Here is a 21,237-nt window from a genome sequence, read left to right as displayed (position 1 = left end):
AGGAGTTCCCATGTTGGGCCCACACTGAGCCATGACGTAAGTACTATGAATGTGGTAAATTGCAAAATGAGTGCAAAATCCTTCCGTGTGTTTATGTTCCTTTGCACTGTGACTTTGTAGCCCCTTCCCATCAAGATATGGAGTCTATTTCTCCCTTGAACTTAGATTTGGTCACATGACTTGCTTTGGCTGCTGGGACATTAACAAACATAACGCAGTAGAGGCTTAAAAAGTGCTTGCATAATGGTGTTCACCTTCTCTTGTCCACTTTGTGAACAAATTTAGGCTTGTCTGCTGCAGAGAGATGGCCTGGGGAGCATGGGAAGAAGCCTCAGCTCTTCCAGCTAAGACCCCAGACATGTGAATGAGTTGAGCCCCAGTCGAACCTACTCAGATTAGGAAAATTGTCCAGCGAGTCACAGAATGGTGAGAAACAAGCAATAAATGTTTGTTATTGTAAGCCACTACCTTTTTAGGGTAGTTTGTTACACAACAAAAGATGTGATACAATGAGATTTCTTTCTCTTGTGCCTATTCTCTGGACACACTTCTGAAGTAATGGTATGAGAAAAGAGTGCTGAGTGGCCAGGCAAGTTGGCTCATGCCTGTAATCCCAGCACATTGGGAGGCTGAGGTGGGCAGATCACAAGGTCAGGAGATCGAGACCATCCTGGCTAACACGGTGAAACCCCGTCTCTACTAAAAATACAAAAAATTAGCCTGGTGTGGTGGCGGGCACCTGTAGTCCCAGCTATGGGGAGGCTGAGGCAGGAGAATGGCCAGAACCTGGGAGGCAGATTTTGCAGTGAGCTGAGATCGCACCACTGCACTCCAGCCTGGGTGACAGAGTGAGACTCCATCTCAAAAAAAAAACCAAAGTGATGACGTCACCTTAGAAAACGAAGGACAACAAAAATTGCAAATACCAATAATATCCTATCTATCCTGTAGTCAGACCCTAAAAATAATAAGTATTCAGAATGCAGCTGTGATTGTAGATAAGTACCAATGTCAAAAAGTTTCAACATCAAGGAGTTTCCTGTCAAAAAGTCCCCGTAATTTATTTATGGCACAAGCACAGGGTCATTTCTCTGTGTTCACATTATAATCTGCTGATAGAGAATTCTATATGAACATGGTGACAGTTTTTTAAAGTTTGGGGCTAGGCATGGTGGCTCACACCTGTAATCTCAGCACATTGGGAGGCTGAGGTGGGAGGATTGCTGAGGCCAGGAGTTTGAGACCAGCCTGGACAACATAGTGAGACCCCATCTCTACAAAAACAACAAAAATGAGCGGGGCATGATGGTGTGTGCCTGTAGTCCCAGCTACTCAGGAGGGTGAGGCAGGAGGAATTTTTGAGCCCAGGAGTTTGAGACTGCAGTGAGCCATGATGGCACTACTGCATTCCAGCCTGGGTGACAGAGTCAGCTCCTGTCCTACAAAAAAAAAAAAAAAAAAGTCTAGTGATTTGATTTTCATAGCAGATCTTATTTCATATAAAAGTTACAGATAATATATTAGGGGTGCTTTTGATTAAAGCAGAAAGACTAGAAACCAGCACACACATGGACCTGGGGCTGAGAGCAGAAGCTACCAGATGGTACCAGCAGGGAAGCCCATTCCCACCTCTGGGTCCAGGAAAGATTGCAGTGGACACACACACAAGCGCTGTCTATTTCACCAGCCCCAGAGGGCATCTTGAACCACTACCTAATACTATAGCTGACATTCACAGCAAGGATTCAGAGCCATCAAGAACCCGTTAAATGATGTTCAGTATACGCTGTTTAATAAGGCTGAGAAGAATGGAATTCATTTTATTACAATTTCCATGAAAATGGCTAAAGTTTATAAAAGTTTGGTGCTTATATTGTCTAAGCTTCAGTTCACTGGAAAACTCACTGCCTTGTGACTCCTTGCTTTCTGACGATACAGATTGGTGAGGTATTAATTTAGACATATTCATTTGGCATTATAATGTATACCAAGACTACAACACAACAGTTATTTCCAGAGACAGAAAAGAAGCATTGTTCAGCAAATGGAGAGTAGGACAGTACTTTGTTCAAATTAGGAAATAGACATTGATGTGACTTCTTCATGGTGGTTTTTGTTTTTTGATTTTGTTTAAACATCTGTCAGCATTCTGTGACCTCCTCTGCTTTTAGTTCACATTTGCCTAGGGCCAGATATTATCATTAACCACTTTGCTCCTCTACTCAGCAAGTACAGAAGTACAGGACTGGCCTTTTGTTCTCTTTGTTCAGCAATTTCAGGCTTTAGATCAGCCTCCATAGAGGGTCCCTCTTTAGCGAGCCTACGTCTTGAACTCCTAATCCTCCTCCATTCTTATCATTGTCCTCCCCACGTGGCATAAGTATTGTCATCCAGCTTATCACATCTAATATTTTTAATTCATGAAAGGCTAGCATACTGGTTTCTGTGTAGAACACAATTAGTGGTTCTTCAGCCCTGTATGCCACCTTGTCTAGTGCATCATCCAACAGGTCTAGTTTAGTTGCCTCCCAGGTTACAGGCACCCAGCACCCTGCTCTCTAATTCAAGGATCATAGAACTGAGTGACAGACCTGTGTACTGTAATATTTTCTTGGTGCTTTTATTAAGTTTCAAAATGTTTCTATCAGTTATCTAACATAGTCTAACACTCTCCAAATACCAGCTCTGTACTATATGGGATTTTTGCATTGGATAAAAGTATTTCTAGATGCAACATAGATTATTTTTTAAAAAGTACTGACTTTGGTGTAAGACTTAAGTTCCAGTCCTGTTTCTGTCTCATGATAACTCCATGATCTTTGAAATTTTCTTAATCTCGCTGAGCTTTAGCATTTATCTCTATAAGGAAGTCACTGCAAGCATTACATTAGGGTTAATGTCACTGAAAGGGTTAACTCATTGTAAGCGTTAATTCATGTATGTAAAGCACCCAGTGTAGTTCCTAATACAGGGAAGATACTAATAAGTATTGACCATTTTCATTTTCTCCCTTCTTCATAATCTGTCTCATTTGGGATATTATCCTTTGGATATTGGTTGCTTTTAACTAAGGCCATGTACAACAAAACTTTTCCAATAATTTTTAATTCTTTATTATTTATTTATTTATTTATTGAGACAAAGTCTCACTCTGTTGCCCAAGCTGGAGTGCAGTGGCGCAATCTCGGCTCACTGCAACTTCCACCTCCCGGGTTCAAGTGATTCTCCTGCCTCAGCCTCCGGAGTAGCTGGGACTACAGGCACACACTACCACGCATGGCTAATTTTTGCACCTTTAGTGGAGACCGGTCTCGCCATATTGGCCAGGCTGGTCTTGAACTTCTGACCTCAAGCAATCAGCCTGCCTCCGCCTCCCAAAGTGCTGGGATTACAGGCATGAGCCACCATGCCCAGCCAAAACTTTTTCAATAATGTTTATGAACTTTCCACTTCTCACCAAGTATATGAGCATGGGGAGGGCTGGGAAATCTAGAAACTGCTCTTTAATTAGTTTGGGGCTGGTATTTGAGAGCACATTTCCCAACTTCCATTTTATATCCCATACTTCCTGCCTGTCATGTACTCTGTTCCTTTACACACCCCTAGGATTCATGAATGGAAGAAGCACTTGTCAGGAAAATCATTTTCTCTTACCTCCAACATTGGAAAGTTTCGGCTTCCAAAATGAGAGTTTCTGCCCTCCAGAACTATTGTAAAGCTTACCTATGCCCTTTCTTATAATCCCCTTCTTCATTTTTTCCCAAATGCTATGGTTCAAATGAGTCTAAAACTCTAACCCCTGTTAAAGTTCTGGCCTAAGGCAATGATATTAGGAGATGGGACCTTTGGGAAGGTGATTAGGTCATGAGGGCAAAGCCCATATGAATGAGATTAATGCCCTTATTAGAATAGGCTCATGGGACTTCTTTTTTTCTCCCCTTCCACCATGTGATGGCTCAGCCAGAAGTCACCATCTGTAGACCAGCGAATGGGCCTTTTCCAAACACGGAATCTGCTAGTGCCTTGATCTTGGACTTCCCAGTCTCCAGAACAGTGTGAAATGGATTTCCGTTGCTTATAAACCACCCAATTTAATGGTTTTTTATTACAGCAGCCTGAGCAGGCTAAGACACCACAAGATAAGGAGAGACTAATCTGATTGGTGATATAGAAAAGTACTGAACTAGCTCAGCTCCTCTGGGCTTTCTCTCTAGGGCTGCCTGCCTACAAGACAAGCTGCCCCTCAGCTCCAGCTTCCATGTGGTATCCCATACAGTCTGGTGGGTCACACAGTGAGAAGCAGAATACCCACCTCCATTCAGCTGTCTGAGTGTATGCTTGGTAGATCCAGTGTGACTCTTTCTATGGGTCTCAATTAATCGACTTCAGGCAAAGGAGAAAGGCCGTGCTTTCAGCCATAGAACTATTCTCCAGTTCAGCATTTTTCAGCAGGAAAGCAGATATTTGGATCTCAGTGGACTCTTGTGACTATTTCTCATTTGGCACCTCAGAGATCTCAACACCTCAGAGATCTCAACTAGTGTGAATAGGATTTAGTATGACCTCATCTCTTCTATTCCTTCTCCCTAGTATATAGTTATTGTGGGCATATTATTAGAGGAGGACTTTAACCATGAAGTACCTGCAGTCCAACTTCCCTCATTCTCCCAAGGAGAATGCTGCTTAGAAGATATTGAGTCACCCATACTCGCATGAGTAGTCGGTATCAGAACCAGGGCTTGGAACATACCCAGGTACTGACTCCTGGTCCAGAATTCTTGCTCGGCCGCTATGTTGCCTCTTCTTGGCTAAATAAAATTCAAAGCAGGTATGTGCTGGTGGAAAAAATTATCTGGCCTCTCACCTTGGGTTCTGGCTGTCTCCTAGGTTTCCATTCTGTGTTTGATGTGGATCCAGTTATTACTAGCTTCTGGTCCTCTTATCCCACCTGAGTGTGAAAACAGTATGCACTACACATCTAGGTATCCCCAACTTATCTGCAGGCCCCAGGAGAACTGAAGTATCATAAAATATGATTCTTGAGTCTTCTAACTCAAAACGATCTTGTTGGAAGTAAGGCTGTATAAGTTTTGTGTAAAGCATGTAGGGTCAGTTATAACAGTCCAGGAATTTTATAACATCAGTGTATTTTCTAGGTCTAAGCTCTGTGGAGTTGTCTTCTTCTTCTTCTTCTTTTTTTTTAGTCTTTTCTTTTCTTTTTTTGAAGTGGAGTTTCACTCTTGTCACCCAGGCTGGAGTATAATGGCACAATCTCGGCTCACTGCCGAGTTCAAGTGATTCTCCTGCCTCAGCCTCTCGAGTAGCTGGGATTACAGGTGCCCACCACCACGCCTGGCTAATTTTTGTATTTTTAGTAGGGACAGGGTTTCACTATGTTGGCCATGCTGGTCTCAAACTCCTGACTTCAGATGATTCACCCACCTCAGTCTTCCAAAGTGCTGGGATTACAGGTGTGAGCCACTGTGCCCAGCTTGTTCTTAGTGTTTCATGTCATAAAGTCTAGAACCCCCTAGAATGACAAATGTGCTGTGGCAAATGATATTTCGCATCAGTGATTTTGTCTTATTATTTCCAAATGAGGCAGGATTGTCATGAGAAATACATATCACTGTACAATGGGTATAACCATAGTTGAATACACTTCAAATCTAAAATCATGTGTTTTTCAACCACTCTAACAAAGGTAAAGGGGTAGAATCATTGGGAAAGTATCCCTTATGTAAGTCACATGTAAGTTGTATCTCTACTTTGAGGTCCTGACAACATATGCTTGATCCCAGCTTCCTGGACAGCATCAATAGAGCTGGGGCCTCTGTTGTCTGAAAGGGAGGGAAGACCCGGGGACTGTGAGCAGGAGAGGTGACTGGTCTCTGGAAGGCCCAGGTGATAGGGACTTCCAGAGCATGCGGGTTGGGCATGGGTGTGCTTGGTGGTGAGCAGAACATGAAGTTGGGGCACATGGGAGGGCTCTATGCTTCCTTTCATGCCTTGGCTTCCTGGAAGCTCTTAACTGGCAATAGCCACCTTCAAAAAGAAGTGGCTGCTGCAGCCCCAGTGCAGTGAGACCCGAGGCAGATCCTCCAGTCCACCCACCTGAAAGACTGATATTTAAATGTCCTAAATAGAGATTTGCTTCTTTATGAGGATGGTATATTTTGAAAACATTATTTTATTTGTAATCTCCCTCGTCACCCATTATCATCCCCAGCAGCTTAATGGACCAGACAAATGCTACCTTTTAAAAAGGAGTTATAACCTGAGAAAAGCTTCCATCAGGTAGAAAGGAGCAGGGGAAAAGGGTCCTTTTGTCTTGGAAAACTATGAAAATTAAGCAGTTAGCAGCATGAATGTTCTGATCTGACCTTCTGGGGCAAAATCTGGAGGAAAGAGCAATGAGATGGGTTGAGGAGAAATCCAAAAGCAGGGAGAATTTATACTCCACTCTTCTAACTAGTAAATCCATGATTCCTGTAGCTCATTAGAAGGCAAGCTGTATCTCCCTCTATAACTGCTGGAGGAGACCACCACACATGGTGGGTCCACTGGATCAAGAAGCCTCATGAGCAGAATAAAAATGGTGGCACAGCACAGTCTCCAACTGGAGAAGTCTAAGTTGGCATTCCTAAGCTTCCTTCAGCAGCCCGAACACCCAAAGTGCCCAGGAGTTCCTGCCAGCTCTGGGGCTGCAGAACGTAGATAATGAAGCCGACCCGAGTTTGCCAGGGGATTACCATGAGAGAAGAAAAGAGACTTGGGCATAGGGCTGCAGGGCACGCCACCTAGGCTAGGGAAGTGACTGATACTCAGGTGTCGCAGAGCCAGTGCCTCAGGCCCTGACCAAGCTAAGATCGAAACAGGTTACCTGGCAGTTTGCCTGCAAATATAGCTGCTACCTTTCCTCTTCTACCTAGATGTATGAAGACAAGGAGTCTGTTTTCCTTCCCCTTGAATCTGGCTGACACTGCCAAAATCTTTTGTTTTGACCAAAAGATTGTGGCAGAAGTGATGTTACGCTGGTTTGAGGACATAGCCTGGCAGCTTTTGCTTTTGTTCTCTTGGAAGCCAGTTACTATGATGTAAAGAAACAGGTTACACTCCTGAATGGTAAGAGGATGTGAGGAAAAAGACCCTGGAGGATAAAAGGCCAGCTTGAATGTTCTAACGCCAGGCAAGCTCCCAGCTGAATACACCCCTATGAGTGACATCCACTACATCTTGTGGAACAGAAAATTTTCCCAGCAGAGCCCAGTCAATCCACAAAATCATGAGATATAATTGTTTTCATGGTCAAAATGTTAGTTTAACCCACTAGGTTTTGAGGTGGTTAGTTATGTAGCGTAAGGTAATTATAATAAACAAAAATGTATCTGTCACAGATTTAATCTGTGGGATCCAGCCCAACCAGAAACAAGCCCACATCAGTAGTAGAAACCAGCGAGGATCCAGAGAACAAACGACCCTTGGGTCTGAGGCCCTCTCTCCTCTACCTTCATGTACCCATGCACTATTTTGGGAAGGAGCAGCAGGAGGGGAAGAAAGAAGTTAGTAAAGCTGGTGTGGTAGGCAGAGTCATGGCCTCCAAATATGTCCACATCCTAATACCTATAACCCGTGAAAAATTACCATACCATACCATAAAGGCAATTAAAATTGCTGATGGAAAACCAAGCACAGTGACTCTTGCCTGTAATCCTACTGTGGGAGGCTGACGTGGGAGGATCTCTTAAGCCCAGGAGTTTAGGACTAGCCTGGGCAACATGGTGAAATCCTATCTCTACAAAAAATTAGCCAGGTGCCACTGTACTCCAGCCTGGGCGACAGAGTAAGACCCTGTCTCAAAAAAAAAAAAAAAAAAAAAAAAGTAATTGATGGAGTTAAGATTGCTAATCAGGTGACTTTTTTTTTTTTTTTTTTTTTGAGACGGAGTCTCGCTCTGTCGCCCAGGCCGGAGTGCAGTGGCCGGATCTCAGCTCACTGCAAGCTCCGCCTCCTGGGTTCACGCCATTCTCCTGCCTCAGCCTCCCAAGTAGCTGGGACTACAGGCGCCCACCACCTCGCCCGGCTAGTTTTTCGTATTTTTTAGTAGAGACGGGGTTTCACCATGTTAGCCAGGATGGTCTCGATCTCCTGACCTCGTGATCTGCCCGCCTCGCCTCCCAAAGTGCTGGGATTACAGGCTTGAGCCACCGCGCCCGGCCTCAGGTGACTTTAAAATAAGGAGATTAACCTGGATTGTCTGGGTGGACTCAATGTAATCACAAGAGTCCTTAAATATGGAAGAGTCAGGTCAGAGGGGAGAAATGTGAGGACTCTATGCACTGTTGCTGGTTTTAAAGATGGAGGAAAGGACCATAAACCAAGGAATATGAGGGGCCTCTGGAATCTGGACAGTGCACGGAAATGGATTATCCCCTAGAGCCTCCAGAAAGAGACAGCCCTGCTGACATCTGATTTTAGCCTAAAGATACTCATTTTGGACTCCTGAACTATAGAAAGATAAGGTAATAAATTCATGTTATTTCAAGCCACTAAGTGTGTGTGCTTTTTTGTTTTTATTTTTGATTTTTTACAACAACAACAGAAAACTAAAAGAGGTAAGTTGTGATTAGATGATTGCTGCAAATCAGACTATCTTAAGATGGAAAAGACTGAGATGGCTTTAAATAGCAATTTTAGGAGTTTTTCTTCATAGCACCCAGTGTGGGGAAGGCCAGAGAGTTAAGATTAGATCTTTCATGGGAAACAAAAATGTACTTTTTTGATTTTCACACTCTTGAGTATAGTGAGTTAAATTTGGGACCTGTTGGACATTTGTTCTGAAACTTGATTTTCTGTTAAAACAAACTCTCCTTGGAAGTCACACATTAAACTTTTCAGAATGAATGAATATCTGATTGCTTCTGAACACAGGGCTTGAGTGAGGGGAGAATGGAAGAACAGCAAGTCAAATTCCTTGACTATGCTCAAGGAAATAGTCAAGCCTTGAGCATCCCCACTCCCGGAGTGGGGAGGAGTGGGGAGGAGGTAAAGAGGCCAGGTAATTCCCGACTCCAAGGATGTGGCAGACACCATTGCTGTCGTTGAGCAGAGCTGTTATCAGTCCCACACTACACCTCTCTTTATGAACAGTCTCAGAGGCGCCATAAACTCTGCATCGTGTGGCACTGAGTGCAGGTAGGAGTTCATTATGCCCAACAGCGAGACCAATCGCTTCATGTTACCTAGGGCCCTCACATTCTCATTGCTTTTTTTCCACTGCATTTCAGATACCTGTGGTTTCAGCTCTGTAATTGGAACATCACATTTCATCATTGATCTCTGGTTCTCCAAAATAAAGGCTTTTTGAACCAAAGGTTAAAATATCAGCTTCCCATGATCATTATCATCAATTATTATTCTTCACTCTTGGGGTGATACTTAACCGTACAATGTTAGAAACACCATTGAATAAGTAATAATGAAATACTTTATAATAATACCACATCATTATTGTAATGATTGCCAGGGATTTGTCATTCCTAAGACACACAAATGTTTGGGGTATTTCAAGGCAACTACACAGGTCCTTGGATGCTCTTGAGTTCACTCTTAATTGTTTAGAACAGGGAGAGAGACAGACAGCTGGGGTAAGGAGGGGAGGGAAGCAAATCAGAGTCAGGTGATTGCTAAAGTCTATGGGAAGCAGAAGGGTGTGAGTTCAGGCATTAGACTACATAAATGTGGTCAAAGTCACTCTAACATTCTGTGACTCTGGGAGGTTACTTACCTCTCTGTCTATATAAGAAAAAAGGTAGGTGCAGTAAGAACAGTGCCTACATCATAGGATTGATGTGATGATTACATAAGTTAATTCGTATAAAACACTGTTCTAAGTAGAAAGCCAGTGCTTGATGAATATTAGTCATTTTTATACAGAACCCCAAAGTTGAGAAATCAACACTTTCACAAGAACACAGATATTTTCCTCACTAACTGCATTTTACTACACTTCAAGATCAATGTTTCATTCACTTTGATTCCCTCCTCACGTGAGCTTGGTGTCCAGTTCCCTGCATATCTGGAGTCCTTGGAAACATCTGAGAAGACTGATGCTATTTCCAGGTTCCCTTATCAGGCCTCTGTTTCTGTTTCCCAACTGCTGCCTTTCCCCATGTGGTTCCAATACCAAAATATTTAGTCCATCTGTCCCAGAGGGTTTGGACTTTCTCTTCATTTGTGCTTCTTGAAATAATATGCTCCTGAGGCACAGACTGTTCCTTCATCACTAAAAAAGGTCAAGCATTTATTAGTCTGTGTATAAACATGACAACAAAGGAGCCCTTGTAAAAATGGAATGTTGGGCTTGGATAGAACACAGAGTAGTTCCTCCTGAATCTGGCAACTTCCCTTGGATTTCATATCCTTTAAGTACACCATGTTAATATCACTGATTCTTCCTTAAATTCCCAAGCCTTCCTTATAAATCCCCACAAACCCTTTGAGGTGCAAGTTTATTCATTTATAAAGCCTATAAGTACAATTTCTTTTTCAATTCAAGCATATTAACAGGTTGTTCAGATAAACCAATCCTTTTGCTTTTTGAGATAGGGTCTTACTCTGTCACCTAGACTGGAGTACAGTGGCACGATCATGACTCACTGCAGCCTTCACCTCCTGAGCTCAAACAATCTTCCTGGCTCAGCCTCTTAAGTAGTTGGGACTACAGGCACGCATCACCAAATCTGGCTATATATATTTTTTATTTTTAGTACAGACAAGGTCTCACTGTGTGCCCCAGGCTAGTTTCAAACTTCTGATCTCCAGCTATCCTCCTGCCTTGGCCCTCCAAAGTGCTGGGAGTACAGGTGTAAGCCACCGCACCAGACCCAGATAAACCAATTCTAATACTATGGATGGAAGGTGTACACTCCTGTGTGTTACACAACTACTTATCATAATAAAGGAAAATTGCTTTGCCACCAGCTGCCATTTCACACAGATGTGGCTCCTATCCTTTTGAGCAACAACCCCTGGAAGCCCAAACTCTGGTTCATTTTCTTCTTGCTCTTCAGATGACATTAACCAAACACAGAGCTCTATCACCATGGTTTTCCCATTCCTCATGGAAGCCAACCACTGTCTGCATTAGCCTGTTCCCTTCTTAAGCCAGATCCCTTTAGACGTCATATATCACCTCTCTTTGTAAAACATAGCTTCTGATTCAGAACTAGTAACATAGTCTGGGTTTAAAAATGTTTTCAAATGTCCATGTTGTCTCTTTATAAGCTGTTGTGAGACTTGAATGTACATAAGGCCCATTAAAATCAGTTTTTTCAATCCGCATTCCTTTTCCTGCTAAGAATGTCTCAATATGGGAGCATTCTCTCTCTCTCTCTTTTCTTTTTTTTTTTTTTTTTTTTTGAGACAGTCTCACTCTGTCACCAGACTGGAATGCAGTGGCAGGATCTCAGCTCAATGCAACCTCCCAAAGTGCTGGGATTACAGGTGTGAGCCACCACGCCCTGCCAGGTGCATTCTACATGATCAATAGTGTTGTTGGTCTTCTTGTCCTTTTTATTTATTTATTTTTTTGAGAAGGAGTCTCACTCTGTTGCCCAGGCTGGAGTGCAGTGGTGTGATCTCAGCTCACTGCAGCCTCCACCTCCCAGGTTCAGGCGATTCTCCTGCCTCAGCGCTCACCACCACCCCCGCTCCCCACCCCGCATCCGGTAGCTGCAATTACAGGTGCACACCACCAAGGCCAGCTAAATTTTGTATTTTGGAGATAGGGTTTCTCTATGTTGGTCAGGCTGGTCTCGAACTCCTGGCCTCAGGTGATCCGCCCACCTCGGCCTCCCAAAGTGCTGGGATTACAGGCATAAGCCACAGCACCCGGCCTGGTCTTCTTGTTCTTGTTCTTTTTGTTCTTGTTTTGGCTCTTCTCTTCCTCCTCTTCCTCCCCCACTCCTCTTCTTCCCCCTTCTCTTCTCCTTCCTCCCCTCCTTCTCCCTTCTCCCCCTCCCCCCTTTCCTTCTCCCTGTTCTATTTTTTCTTCTTAACCTGACTTGCCTTTTTGTCCAGAGCTGGCCAGGAAAGCAATGAGGCTTGGAAAAAGATCCACAACATGTTGGCTCACTAAATACTTACTTTACCGCTATGAATTTCTCTGGTGTATGGCAGGAAGTCACGTGGTAGTATATTTTAAACTTGATGTCAACTTGTATTATTTTGTAAATACATAAGTGAGTATCAGCCCTGAAATTTAGTGGCCTATCCTTCTCACAGGAAGTAGAAAGTACATTTCATTCAAGTGAATGAAACAAACATCTGCTTTCAGGGCTGGCCCCAACTTACTTTTCTAGTTTCTTCTACCATACGCCCCTTGACTTCCCCAACACACACACACACATACGCACACACACACCACCACCACCACACAGCACACACACACACTGCTGTTAGCACATCGTATTTTTCTCTTTCCTCTGAGCTTAGAATAGTTTTTGAGCTCCAATAAGGGGAATGAATGAATGAAATGAGCTGTTCAATCACGCCCTGCTCTTCTGGTCATCTTTTCTCTGCCTTTTGGACTATCTCCCTTCCCACTACCCCATTTTTATGGAGAAGTTTCTACTCATCTTTCAAGGCCCAGCTTGCTGCTGTCTCTTCTTCAGTCCTCCTCACTCAGGATTACTCTCTTCTCCTCCTTCTACTTACAGGGTTTTCCTTCTTCAATATCACTCCTGCTCTGCCTTTGTTTGCCTTTTTTTTGTTCGCTTTTCCTCTTCTCTCCTTACAGTACAAGTTTCTTCATGGTAGAAAATGTCTTTTTCATTTCTGTATCTCCCAGTCGAGCACAATGGCTGCCATAAGATAAGTGCTGAGATGTTTAATGTCTACTGGTTACTGAGCTCAGAGAGGATGACTTTCAAATTCCAGGCATAGAGTACAGTGGAAAGTGTCTAATACCCAAGATACAGGATGCACAGTAGGAGTTTACATATGGGCACTCCAATGTAGATACCCTGTAGTCACTTGAATCTATGGGTCTGGAGCCGAGGCAAGATCAAGACTAGATATATAGAGTCAGGAGTTACCAATGTAGCAGTGAGAATTAAAACCAGGGGAGTGGGTATAGAGTGAGAATTGAGGAGAGCTGAAGAAAGTCAACGTTTAAGGGTGGACTATGGATGGAACCCAGCAGTGGACTCTGAGAAGGAGTGGTTTGAGAGGTGAACAAGAAGAGAGTGAAGTCATACAAGCTAGGGGAGGAGTCAAGTTCAAGAAGGATGGTGGTGACTAGGGTCAACTGCTACAGTACTAGGGCAGCTGCTAGATAGAGGTGCAAGGCCAATATAAGCTTTAAAGAGGGAAGTGTTGCTTTTCTTTGAAAGGTTCTTATTTTCAAGGTTGAGTCAAATATTTGATAGTTAAAACCTTAGGGGTCTAGGAGCTATAGGAACCAAACGCTCAATTATAAACCTCATCAAATCTTATCAGGAAAACTATATTCTAATCTGGATTTCCTTACTTCTCCCTATAAAAGGCATTACAGGAATATCACAGAAACTTTTGTTCACAGCCTGTGACTACCTTAGAATAATTGACGATCTTTAAACCATATGTCCTCCCTAGCTGGTGAAGCCTTGTCTTCTTGGGGAGTCACTGGGAAAGGGTTCCTAAAGAAAGCCTTCGAGAGTGTGAAGAATATGATTAATCACCATTAAGCCTCCAAGAGTAAAAGTAACACAGGCAAAAGATGCCTCAAGATAAGCATTTTAATTTCTTGCCATAACAATGGTTATCACAATTATTATTATTATTATTTTTTGAGACGGAAGTCTTGCTCTGTCACCCAGGCTGGAGTGCAGTGGTGGGATCTCAGCTCACTGCAACCTCCGCCTCCGGGGTTCACGCCATTCTCCTGCCCTAGCCTCCCAAGTAGCTGGGACTACAGGTGCCCGCCACCATGCCTGACTAATTTTTTTTGCATTTTCAGTAGAGACGAGGTTTCGCCGTGTTAGCCAGAATGGTCTCGATCTCCTGACCTCGTGATCCGCCCACCTCAGCCTCCCAAAGTGCTAGGATTACAGGCGTGAGCCGCCATGTCCAGCCACAATTTAATTTATATTTATTTGTATTTGTCTTATTTAAAAGAAAATATGACGTTCTTTCTGAAATAGATTAAATTAATATCAATACAGAAACAATTGCATAATATTTTTCTTTTCTTACTTTATTTTTGGAGTAGAGAAGCAACCTATCTACCCTTTCTTTCATCTGGCTTTTCATATACCTATCTATCTATCCATATGTCTATCTGTCTGTCTCCCAAAATCATTTTAAGTCCCCCTTATGAGCTTTACATATTCTGTAAGACCCCAAACTTGTAAAAATGAACACGACCAGATCAAAATAGTCACCATTCATTATGTAGGAATTTTATCTAAAACATCATTCAAATTAAGTCAGGGATAAGGAGATCATTTAAAGATAAAACCTTAATAATAATAAAGATGAAACCTAAACATAAGCCTTAGGAGGCATTTCTGTACTTCTTCAGTGTACTAATGCTCGCTGGCATTATTGCTATCACTGATAAATGTCAAAGGGGAGAGTGATGTTTTTGGAGCTAATTTTTTTATCATATTACAAAAATAGATTATAAACACACATATGTCACAGAAAGAACTTAAGCTAATATTTCTATATAGGGACAAGCATTAGCATATTTTTAAAGTTCACAGTTACATTTCTGTTGTCAGTTATAATCATCTCTTGGTTTGAACTCATTATTTTAAGATAGCTATCAAAAATCTATTGGTATAATGTAATCTGCTTAAATTTCACGTGTGTGAAAATTTTACAGTCAAAGAGTTCCTAAAGGAAGCTATGTAATTCAATATTTTCATAAAACCATCTTCATAAAGGCACAGAGCTGACTTAAACCAACAAAGAATGGTCCCTAATAACAACAACATAAAGCTGTAATTGAACTCAAATTCATGAATGTTTTATTTTTAGGTAGTTATTTTCCATTCAGAACATTAGTCTAAATCAGTATTTAGTTACAATTTACACTAAGCATGTGCTTTGGGGGAAGACCATAGATAAAAAGCAAAGTATAAATGAGTCAAAGTTACCCATATCATCATGACACTCTACCACAGGCCCTTTTGCTCCTCTTAAAAGGGTGCTTGGTACCTCCAGGGTTGGAGGAGGCACTAGGTTAATCTGAATTTCTGCTCAGAGAAGTGAATTATGATCCAATGTTTTACATGAAAGCCTTGGAGAAAGCTAAGATTTCTCCAACCTTGGAAGGGACTCCCTTTCTGGAAGCCCCTTGCTTGCTGTGTGGGCAGCTGGCATGTCATATTATACAGCATACTTGCTTTATTTAGTCAAGGAGACTGTTCAGGGAGTGTCAAACGACAGGTACAAGAACTACAGAAGCTCTTATTATTCATCACAGTTTGGCAGTCTGATGAGTCAAGACCAATATTGGTGGGATACTCAGGTCACAAACTTTTTTTGCCCACTGCACTTGCATGGTATGCATTAGTCAGCTCTGCTGCTGTAACAGGCAACCCCAAAATCTGTTACAACTACAAATACTGCTTATGAATCTGCAATAAAGAAAACAGGCCATCAACACTGCCTTTATGTCTTCTTCATCCCAGATCCAGGCTGAAAGAGCAGTCCATTTTGGGACATGCCACTGTGTCCGGAATTGGTGGGTTCTTGGTCTCACTGACTTCAAGAATGAAGCCGTGGACCCTTGCGGTGTTACAGTTCTTAAAGATGATGTGTCTGCAGTTTGTTCTTTCAGATGTTCAGATGTGTCCAGAGTTTCCTCCTTCTGGTGGGTTTGTGGTCTCACTGACTTTAGGAATGAAGCTGCAGACCTTCACAGTGAGTGTTACAGCTCTTAAAAGCAGCACGAATCCAAAGAGTGAGCAACAGCAAGATTTATTGCAAAGAGTGAAAGAATAAAGCTTTCACAGTGTGGAAGGCAACCCAAGTGGGTTACCACTGCTGAATCAGGAAGCCTGCTTTTATTCCCTTATCTGACCCCACCCACATCCTGCCGATTGGTCCATTTTACAGAGAGCTGATTGGTCCATTTTGACAGGGTGCTAATTGGTGCATTTACAAACCTTGAGCTAGACACAGTGCTCATTGGTGCATTTACAATCCTTTAGCTAGACACAAAAGTTCTTCAAGTTCCCACTAGATTAGTTAGACACAGAGCACTGATTGGTGCATTTACAAACCTTGAGCTAGACACAGGGTGCGGATTGGTGCATTTACAATCCTTTAGCTAGACATAAAAGCTCTCCAAGTCCCCACCTGACTTAGGAACCCAGCTGGCTTGGCATAGTGGATCCCTCCCTGGGGCAGTGAGCGGAGCTGCCTGCCAGTCCCACATTGCGCACCCGCACTCCTCAGCCCTTGGGCAGTCAATGGGACTGGTTGCCACAGAGCAGGGGGTGGCGCCCGTTGGCGAGGCTCTGGCCGCACAGGAGCCCACCGGTAGCGGGGCTGGGGCATGGCGGGCTGCAGGTCCTGAGCCCTGCCCTGCGGGGAGGTGGCTGAGGCACGGGGAGAATTTGAGCATGGCGCGGGTGGGCCAGCAGTGCTGGGGGAACTGGCACACCCTCCGGAGCTGCTGGCCTGGGTGCTAAGCCCCTCACTGCTCAGGGCCAGTGTCACCAGCTGGCCACTCCAAGTGCAGGGCCCAGCAAGTCTGCACCCACCCAGAACTCATGCTGGCCCACGAGCACTGCAGGCGGCCCGGGTTCCTGCCTATGCCTCTCCCTCCACACCTCCCCACAAGCAGAGGGAGTCAGTTCTGGCCTCAGCCAGCCCAGAGAGGGGCTCCCACAGTGCAACGGCAGGCTGAAGGGCTCCTCAAGGGTGGCCAGAGTGGATGTTGAGGCCAAGGAGGTGCCCAGAGCAAGCAAGGGCTGCTAGCACATTGTCACCTCTCACCATTCCTATGACAGAGAGAAAATAGCAAGAGAGCTGGTGGAATACAATCACTCTTAAAGATTTGGCACAGATGAGGCATAGTCAAGGTCACCCACAAGGCCTAGTCACTCACGTGCCCGAGTCTGATGTCAAAGGTGCAGAAATTGTAGACTCTCCCATAGGAGGTACTCCAAGTGAAGTAGGAGAATAGGGTCTGGAGGCAGGGAATCTAATGCTGATTTACCCTGACTTCCTAGAACTAAATCTAAAGGAAAACCTTGACTTTCCATACCCAAGTAACAAAAGGACCAGAGGCTACTGCCTTTGCAACCTCCTTCCCCGCCTTTTGTGTGTGGCAAATGAAAAATTGAAAGTACCTCTGATTGGTCCCCCCTCACAACCAATCAGACTGGTCATGGGCCAAGTCTTCATTTGCATAGGAGAATAACTTTATAACCTCATTTCAGCCTGTGATAGGTCACTTTCCAAAACCAATCAGACGTTTGCATAGGTTGCAACTTTGTAACTTCACTTCAGCCTCTGATTGGTCATTTTCCACAACCATTTGGGCTGATCGTGGGCCACTACTTCATTTACATAGGATGTATACCAAATAACCAGTGAAAAATGAAACCAATGAAAATCCCAGAAAATTCTGTAACCGGAGCTCTTGAGTTGCTTGAGTCTGCTCCCACTCTGTGGAGTGTACTTTCATTTCAATAAATCTGTGCTTTTCTTTTATTGCTTTGTTTGTGCATTTTTGCCCAATTCTTTGTTCAAAATGCCAAGAACCTGGATACACTTCACTGGTAACACAAGTCTGTGTAATCTGTCAGAATGGAGAGTGAGTTGCTGGGAACAAAACACAATCTGTGTTCCTTGCTGCAGCCCCTACCCAGTTCTCCAGCCTATTCCTTCAAGCCCCTCCTCTGCAATGCCAGCTCAAGGAGGGTAGTTTGGAGAGCTCCATGGTGAAGGACTGTGCTCAAGAAGTGGGGCTGCAGCAGCTGTTGTTTCCATTCATCCTTGCTTTGCTCTCATCGGCCTCTAAGTGCAGAAGGCAGAATGAATTGGCAAGAAGTGAAGATGAGTTGGAAGACAAACAAGAGAACTGAGAGCTTTCTCATTAACCAAAGAGGTCACTGAGATAATGCTTGAGGCAAGAGGCAGAGTGACCTTTAGGTACTTGGCTGGAGGGCTGTGCCTGAGAGAATGGAATGAATCCCACCCCTCAAAGCCATCGTCCCCTTCAATTAATATTTACTGAGCACTACTAAGACACTGACCCTGTACTCAGAACTATAAGCATTCCTGGGTTGGAAAAGGCTCTGAGTAATTTACACATTAAAAAGCACACAGACAGAGGAAACCCACCTTTTTTTTCCTTTCCCAGTCACCCTGGGAGAGAAGTCTTCTCTTCTTCATTCATGTGTGGAATCCCAATTAAGCACAGTAAACAAAGAAAACTTCTTACATTGTGATTTTCCTCCCTCTTCCCTTGTTTTATTTTCAGTCTGGATTTATTGCTCAAGAATTACCTTCTTTAAGCATCATCCCCTATTAGCCAGAGAGATAAAAGCCATAAAGGGAAGGGAACTCCTTCAGTTCTCTTTACCAGTTGTGAGACAGAGCGGCAGCGTTTACAAGGGGAGCTGACATCTGTTGACTGAGCCGAGCCTGTCCTGCCCCAGCGCTGTGCTCATGCTTGGAATGCAAACTGCAGCTATCAGAGACAGCGCTGGGGTTTAATAACTGCTTGAGCCCAGAGCAAATCTACTTGGGCACTAGAAAAGAAATTGTATAGTTTTAAAGCAGATGTATGCTCTTAACTTGGTTGGCTTGTAAAGCAATAAAACGTGGGTTTATCCCCCTTAGCCTATCACAACTGTAGAATAAACAGTGTAACTTAAGACAGGGCAATTCTATCACAATACCGTGTAATATTTAGTCCATATAACAAGATAAAATTTAAATTAGCATCACATATAGAAGGCATTTCATTTTCTCACGTACAGTACAATATTAAGCGCAAACAACATATGTCTCCATGGTTATAAACAACAGCGTCATGTTTGCAAAACAGATCCTATATGTAGAACGTCTGTAAATGGGAGAAAATATGGGGCTTTTGTTGGTTAAAATGATGTGAAATATTTCAAGTCGCATGATCTTTATAAGAAACATTTTCTCCTTCTCTGTGAATACCAGTAAGAATTGTCCTTGCCAGGCTGGATGTGCTGGCTCAGCCTGTAATCCCAGCACTTTGGGAGGCTGAGGTGGGCGGATCACCTGAGGTCAGGAGTTAAGAGACCAGCCTCACCAACATAGTGAAACCCCGTCTCTACTAAAAATACAGAAAACTAGCTGGGCATGGTGGTGCCTGCCTGTAATTCCAGCTACTCAGGAGGCTGAGACAGGAGAATCGCTTGAACCCAGGAGGCAGAGGTTGCAGTGAGCTGAGGTCGCTCCACTGCACTCCAGTCTGGGCAACAAGAGCTCTTTCTCTGTGATCTTGAAAAAATCAACTGATCTGAGCATGTTTCTTCACCTGCCAGAATAAGGATGCTGGGCTAGATCAAGGTTTCTTTAGGTGTATTGTGAGGAACGTTATTTCTCAAGAAATTAATAGGAGTAATTTTTAAAAATTATTTTTGGCCGGACACAGTGGCTCATGCCTCTAATCCAAGCACTTTGGGAAGCCAAAGCGGGTGGATCTCCTGAGGTCAGGAGCTCTAGACCAGCCTGGCCAACATGGCAAAATCTCACCCCGGTCTCTACTAAAAATACAAAAATTAGCTGGGCATGGTGGTGGGTGCCTGTGAGAGGTGTCAATGTGCTAGCAGCCCTCCTTTGCTCTCGGCACCTCCTCGGCCTCGGCATCTGCTCTGGCCATGCTGGAGGAGCCCTTCAGCCCGCTGCTGCACTGTGGGGGCACCTCTCTGGGGCTGGCCGAGGCTGGAGCCGGCTCCCTTTGCTCGCGGGGAGGTGTGGAGAGGGAGGCGCGGGCGGTAGCCGGGGCTGCGTGCTGCGCTTGTGGGCCGGCCAGGGTTCTGGGTGGGCACGGGCTCAGTGGGCCTAGCACTCAGCACGGCCTGCCCCCGCCTGCTGGGCTTGATCGGAGGCTAGGTCCCATGCGTGGACCCCCATTCCCTCTTCACGGGGTCCTTGGCCAGGATGGAGGATCTCCATCTCTTTCTCACTTTCCCTCTTTTCTTCTTGGTTGTCTGGGACGAGCTCCTCTGGGCTGTCCAAGTGCCCGGGCTAGGTGCCCTCCTGCAGGGAGTGCCAGTGAGAGGTGAAGCGGGGGGGGGGGGGGGGGGCTTCTGGGATGGTTGGGGACTTGGAGAACTTTTCTGTCTACCTAAAGGATTGTAAATGCACCAATCAGCACTCTGTGTCTAGCTAAAGGTTGTAAATGCACCATTCAGGGCTGTGTCTAGCTAACGGGGCAGGGACTTGGAGAACTTTTGTGTCTAGCTGAAGGATTGTAAATGGACCAATCAACTTTCTGTAAAACGGACCAATCAGATCTTTGTAAAATGGACCAATCAGCAGGAAGTGGGTGGGGCCAGATAAGGGAATAAAAGCAGGCCACCAGCACCAACACCAGCAGCAACCACCACTGAGGTCACCCTCTATGCTGTAGAAGGCTTGTTCTTTTTTTCTTCACAATAAGTCTTGCTGCTGCTCACTGTGGTTGGGCATCATCTTTATGAGCTGTAACACTGTAACACTCACGGTGGAAGTCTGCAGCTTCACTCCTGAAGCCAGTGAAACGAGGAACCCGCTGGGAGGGATGAACAACTCCAGACATGCCACCTTTGTGAACTGTAACACTCACTGCCAAGGTTTGCAGCTTCACTTGTGAGGCCAGTGAGACCATGAATCCACGGAAGGAAGGAACAACTCCAGATGCACCATCTTTAAGAGCTGTAATACTCACCTCAAAGGTCTCCTGCTTTACTCCTGAAGTCAGCGAGACCATGAACCCGCCAGTAGGAAGAAACTGCAGACACGTCTGAAGGAATAAACTCTGGAAACACCGGTCTTTAAGAACTGTAACACTCACCACGAGGGGCTGCGGCATTGTTCTGGAAGTCAGAGAGACCAAAAACCCACCAATTCCGGACACACCTGTAGTCTCAGCTACTCAGGAGGCTGAGGCAGGAGAATCTCATGAACCCGGAAGGCGGAGGTAGCAGTGACCTGAGATCGTGCCACAGCACTCCAGACTCCAGATGGAGTCTTGCTCTGTTATGTTTGGAG

The sequence above is a fragment of the Macaca mulatta genome, chromosome 5 (assembly GCF_049350105.2).
Source record: "Macaca mulatta isolate MMU2019108-1 chromosome 5, T2T-MMU8v2.0, whole genome shotgun sequence".
NCBI classification, from domain to species: Eukaryota; Metazoa; Chordata; class Mammalia; order Primates; family Cercopithecidae; genus Macaca; species Macaca mulatta.
The sequence above is the reverse complement of the archived record's forward strand: the minus strand, read 5'-3'. Positions refer to the sequence as shown.